The 6,504-nt window shown below is 37.6% G+C and overlaps 1 pseudogene; it reads right to left on the bottom strand.

Annotated features, from left to right (window-relative positions):
* Positions 1-226: 226 nt before the first annotated feature.
* On the bottom strand, positions 227-1,330 carry LOC122063638 (annotated as a pseudogene).
* Between the last annotated feature and the right edge of the window lie 5,174 nt (positions 1,331-6,504).

Here is a 6,504-nt window from a genome sequence, read left to right as displayed (position 1 = left end):
GGGCTAAGTCAAGCTTATAAATTGGTTGGGCCGATCAGACTTAGCTTTTGCACCATGTACTATTTGTTTATATATGGATCGGGCTCAAACCTGACATATTTCATGAGTGTGAGTAAGATCGATCTTCATACCGTTAGGCCTGATCGGTTGGATCAAAATCCTCTACCGTGAGTGATGAGTGGCAGTGAGAATCCAATAGCTGAAAGGAGAATCCAATAGTTGAAAGGATCCTGATATACACCTCAACTGTTGGATCGTCACTATCACTCGCCACCTCCCTACAGTCGATTTTGGGGCCGATTGGTACTACTTTCTATTGGTTCGGGTTTGAGTTTGACGCCCCTACATTCGTGCATGTAACCTTCCTCGATTGTTAGAAGGTCATTTCAATCTAATACAGTTAACCGTGTGGGTTAGATTAAAAGAATTAAGCACCTTTTTCTTTTTTATTCTGATAAAAGAATTAATTAAGCAAAGATCCTCGATATTGATGACGAGAGCAGCACGTACGGGCTTGAAATCCACCCAATGCTCTCCCTTCTTCACCTGCAACGCTCCTATCTGGTCCTGCAGCAACACCGTCAACACTACCAGATCCGTGTGAGAAGCATTCCCAAGCGTCAGATCTGGTTTGGGGACAGAACGGATAGTAGTGGGCCGCCATAGTCTTTCCTTCTATACAGCTCAACGCCTTCAACGTCTCTCCCTCCACTCCCAACCCTTCCGACAAGATCTCCATCAATGTCTCTCCCAACCGTTGCACCTGCCTGTTCCACTCCACTAGGTCACTCCGGCGGATCTCCGGGATTTCACCGGTGTCGAATTTCGGGCCCAACCTTAATTCTATGGTATCCCTCCAACTGGCGGCCTTCGATTTGTAGAGATCGAAGCTGGTTGAAAATGATACACTGCGTCCCATATCGCGGTTGTAGTGGATCGCTTTGATCTCCGTCGACTGCTCGTTGAAGGCTTTGATGGCAGCGATCGTACGGTCGAGAACCGCGGAGGGGATGCCATGGTTGGTAAGTTCGAAGAAGGCCAGCGTATGGGAGGCGTCTCGGATTTGGTCGACAATGATGGATCTACGGCCAGAGTTGAAGCCGGAGAAGTCAACGGTGGGAATGGGATTAGATGCAGGATAAGGAGATTCGGAGGAGGAGGTGGCGGTGAAGGTGCAGGGGGCGAGAGTTGGGTGGGTGGATGAAGAAACGAGGGATGGAAGTGATGCCAAAGTCGATGAGTCCCTTCACTCCGATCTTAGAATCATCGAATTGCTTCATCTCCTTGGCTCGATCGTATCCTTCTTCTTCGCATCTTCCATTCTCCAATCTGTGTTGAGAAATTCTAACTCTTTTGAGTTGAACCAAATATGAGGTGCTACAAATCTTTTGGTCAACAACCAGTCAACCACATAGTCCAAAAATCCAACTAATTGGACGTGGAGTGTTAAGAATTACGTTAAGTTTTTTTTTTTTTTGAGGTAAGGATGCTTCTCACTATGAAAGATAGTGACAACAATTTCAAACAAAATTGATTAATTTCAAATCTTGGTTGGAAAGCTAGTAAAGGAAGGTTCTACCATAAGAATTTGTGACCAGTGCCTTGATTGAAAAGCTTACATCTTCTTGGAATATTTTCAAGTTGTCAATGAAACACAAGAAGACAGAGTTGACCTTGGACCAGTTGATTGTAAGAATCAAAATTGAGGAAAAGAATCGAAACAAGGACAATGGTGAAAAAGACCTTGGGAAGAAACGCTTAAAAGTGAACTTGGTAGAAACCAACAAACAAGACAAGAAAATGAAGATCCGTCAAAACTTTGATGAGCCTTCTTTTAAGAAGAAGAAACTCACTTGTTATGTGTTTGGTAAGCCAGGGCACTTCAAGAAAGATTACCGATTCAAGAAGAAAAAATCTGAAAAGATGAATCTATTAGAAAACGTCTTTCTATGGTCACTGAAGCAAATTTGGTTGAAAAAGGATTGGGTATTAGATACCAATGCTACAAGACATATTTGTGATGATCTGAATATGTTCTCCTCTTATTCCATGAGTATGGGAGATAAAAAGGTATTTATGAAAAATTTCCAAAGTGCCCCTATTATGGGGAAAGGAAAAGTAATGTTGAAGTTCATTTCAGGGAAGACTGGTTCTCACCAATGTCCTCCATGTACCAGACATTAGGCGTAATTTAATTTCAGTTCATTTGCTTAATAAAGTATGAATGAAATTAGCTTTTGAGAGTGATAAGGTGGTTATCACTAGGAACAATGTATTTGTGGGGAAAGGATACCTTAGTAAAGGGTATTTGTACTAAGTGTTGAAAATATAGTAATTGAGAAAGCTAGTACTTCTTTTGCTTACATTGTTGCCCTTACTAACTCTTTTGATTTGTGGCATGGTAGATTGAGTCATAGTAATATGGGGAAGGGATACCTTAATGAGGGATTATTTGTACTAAGCGTTGAAAATGTTGTAATTGAGAAAGCTTGTACTTCTTCTGCTTACATTGTTGTCTTTACTAACTCTTTTGATTTGTGGCATAGTAGGTTGGGTCATAGTAATGTAAAATATATCACCAAACTATGCAAGTTAGACATGATCACCAATAAGGTGGAACCCCCTGTGAACAAGTATACAACTTGTGTAGAGACAAAGTTAACCAAAAAAGCCTCATAAAGCTGTGAATAGAAAAAGTGATCTCTTGGAATTAATTCATAATGATTTGAGTGACTATAAATCATATGAGTCTAGGGGAGGAAACAATTATGTCATAACCTTTATAGATGACCACTCCAGGTATACCATGATTTATTTACTCAAATCAATGGATGAGACCGGAAATGCATTTATATCTTATAAAACGGAAGTTGAAAATTAACTTGACAAGAAGGTTAAAAGACTTAGAACTGATAGAGGGACTGAATATTTTAACCTTGAAAAATTTTGTGAGGAAGATGAAATTATCCATGAAACAACCACTCCATATCAACCGGAATTCAATATGGTTGCTAAAAGAAAAAATAGATCTCTTAAAGAGATGATGAATTCTATGTTATTGAGTTCAAGTGTACCACTTGATATATGAGGGGAAGCCATGCTAACGGCATGTTATCTATCAAATAGAATCCCACATAACAAGACTGGTATGATTCCATTTGAGAAATGGTTTGGAAGAAAATAATGTCTAAAACACTTACGGATTTGGGGATGTTTGGCTAAAGTATTATTGCCGAATACCAAGAAAAAAAAATTGGGATAAAAAACATGTGATTATGTATTTTTGAAATATGCTACGAATAGTACTACATACCGGTTCATGGTAATTAAAGCCATGGATGATGTTATTGAAACAAATAGCATCATAGGATCAAGGGATGTTGAGTTCTTTGAAAACATATTTCCCTTTAAATCCAACTTACCTACAAGTAAGGATAATCAATTGACTTATGGAAAAATATAGTCAAATAAAAGGGTTACCAATCAAGAATTGTGTAATGGTGATGGAAGTCAACCAAGAATCCTCTTACATACAAAGAGGCTATTACATCATCGGATGTTGTCTTTTGGAAGGAAGCAATCAAGAGTGAACTAGAATCAATCTTGGAGAATAATACTTGGGAATTGGTAAATTTACCAATTGGTTCAAAAAATTTGAAAACCAAGTGAATATTTTGAAAGAAACTAAAAAGTGATGGGTCACTTGATCGTTTCAAGTCTAGACTTGTAGTCAAGGGGTTTAGGAAAAGCCTAACATTGATTACTTTGACATATTTGCCCAAGTCTCTAGAATTGCCACAGTAAGAGTTATGTTAGCAATAGCGTCAATACATAACCTGATCATCCATCAAATGGATGAAAACGACATTTCTAAATGGGGACTTAGAGGAGAAAATTTACATAAAGCAGCCAGAAGGTTATATTGTAAATGGACAAGAGAAAAAAGTTTGTAAGCTTCGAAAATCTTTATATAGATTGAAACAAGAGCCAAAGCAATGACATGAAAAATTAGACAAAGTTCTAATTTCAAATGGTTTCATTGTGAACGATGCTGAAAGGTGCTTATTTAGTAGGTTTCATGGTGGTAAGGGCGTATTCATACTACTATATGTAGATGATATACTGATAATAGGAACAAACTTGGAAATAGTGAATCAAGCTAAGAAACTTTTGATGTCTAGTTTTGATACAAAGGACTTAGGAGAGGTTGATATGATTCTTGGGATCAAGATCATCAAGCAAGAGAATAATATTTCACTATCTCAAGCCCATTATGTAGAAAATATACTTAAAAAATATGGGTACCATGAAGTTTCAGCGGTTAAAACACCTTTTGAAATTGGATGTCATTTGAAAAGAAACTTCGGTGAATCGGTGAATCAAAAAAGATATGCTCAAATTATTGATTCAGACACATATCTAATGAATTAGTGCACGTCTTGATATTGCCCTTGAGGTAGGAAAATTGAGTCAACATACTCACAATCCAAGTAAGAAGCGTTGGAGTGCGATTGATAGGTTACTGAGGTACCTAAAATGCACTATAAACTATAGTTTACACTATAGTGGTAAACCAGCAGTGTTAGAATGGTACTGTGATGTAAATTAGATCTTGGATACAAACAAGTCCTTACCTACTAGTAGGTATGTATTTACATTAGCAGATGGTGCCATCTCATGGAAGTTCACAAAGCAATCTTATGGGATAAACTTTACTATGGAAGCTGAGTTCATAGCCTTAGAAAAGGCAGAAACGGAAGTTGAATGGCTTAGAAACTTAATGGTGGATATTCTATTGTGACAAAAATCGACGCCATCAATATCACTACATTGTGACAATCAAGCGCTTATAAGAATCAGATATACAATGGTAAAAGGAGGCATATACACCTAAGACACAATCTGGTGAGATAGTACATAGATGAAGGAATGATAGCTATTGATTATATGAAGTCAGAAAGTAACCAAGCTGACATGTTCACAAAGCCTATGTCTGTCAAGAATTTATAGTGCATCTACAGGAATGGAGTTGATGCATAATCATTAGGTCATGTGATGGACACCCTACCTATAAGAAGAGGCTTAATGCCTAAATTAGGTTCAAGGGGTACAAACGAAGTCATGGGTGACCAGTTCAGTACTACTTCTTATTTAAGTATTCATTCCAAGATGTAGATAGTGATAGTAGTACCACCATAAGGAGAAAGGTTGAACGGTAAAGCTCTTAATTAGTCTAGTCCCAGAAAATGTGGGAGTGTGTTAGTTGTGATGCACATTGGGACTAACCTAATTGAATGTAGGGAGTGTGACCGTCGCCAATGAGAACTTATAAGCAAGTTCTCTAAACATTCGTGAGTCCAAAATAAAGGACATGACCGGTTCAAAAGTCCAAAGTGATTATATGATAGGTAGCTCAAAAAGTCGACTTATGGGATGTAGTTGATGGGTCGATCAGCTACACCAATGAAGAAATGTTCAAGGAGTCTGACTCTACTCGTACTCTATAGCGCGGCTCATTAGACCTAGTGTAGGTTCAAGTTTGAAAGACACCTACAACAATGCGTCTTATAGTGTCTAATACAGTCATAGCACATGTGTCTTTCGTGTCGTTTGAAACTTATGATGAATTGTTAGATTTTCTATCTATTTTGTTATATTTAAATTTCAAAATAAACTATTTTTATGTATTTTGATTCTCTTGTTATGGTGTGGGACCCTTGGGGTTAAGGTAGTAGAAAATGGTCAATAACACCCTATAAGAGCCATAAATTCCATTAATGACCATTACCATAAGTAGAGAGGTGGGCAAAGAGAATTGATTGTGATTAATTTCATTTATAAAATTAATTCTTAATTCATGCCATAGGTTATTTCCAAATGGAGGTAAATGGTCAATGTCATGATATGGGTGCTCTAAAGTCCATTCATGGTCACTACCATGAGTGGGGAGGTGGGCTAGAAAATAGTCAATAACACCCTATGAGAGCTCTACATTCATGGTAATTACCATTAGTGTGGGAAAGTGGGCTAAATAATTGATTGGGATTAATTCAATTTATTGAATTAATTCCTAATTCATGTCCATATGACATCATTCTCCAATTAACTTGTCATTAGTTGAAGGTTACTCTTGGGGAATCCAAGAGGGTGCAAGGGTTGGTTTTAGGTCAATATAAACCCAACCAAATGCCTTACAATGACACACATTTACACATTGGCATCCCATCTGTTTCTACTAATTGCAATCATACAAGTCTTTATTTTCCTTTTATTTTCTCTAAGTCTTGTGTAAGGTTAGAGGGGGGTGTTGTGCTGTAGCTTTTTGCTCCTATAAAGGACTAGAAGAACTGCCTCATCTTCTAGTGGGAGGTTGTTTTATTTTTGAGGTAGAGGGCATCAATTACCTTAAAAGCAACACTATAAGAGTGACTCAACCTCAATTCTATTCGAAGTTTCTTCAATTGCTATGGTGGTGATTCAATATCTATTTTAAGTATTTTTTTT

This window comes from Macadamia integrifolia, unplaced genomic scaffold (assembly GCF_013358625.1).
Source record: "Macadamia integrifolia cultivar HAES 741 unplaced genomic scaffold, SCU_Mint_v3 scaffold1391, whole genome shotgun sequence".
Classification (NCBI taxonomy): domain Eukaryota; kingdom Viridiplantae; phylum Streptophyta; class Magnoliopsida; order Proteales; family Proteaceae; genus Macadamia; species Macadamia integrifolia.
This window is presented reverse-complemented; position numbering and strand designations above follow the sequence as displayed.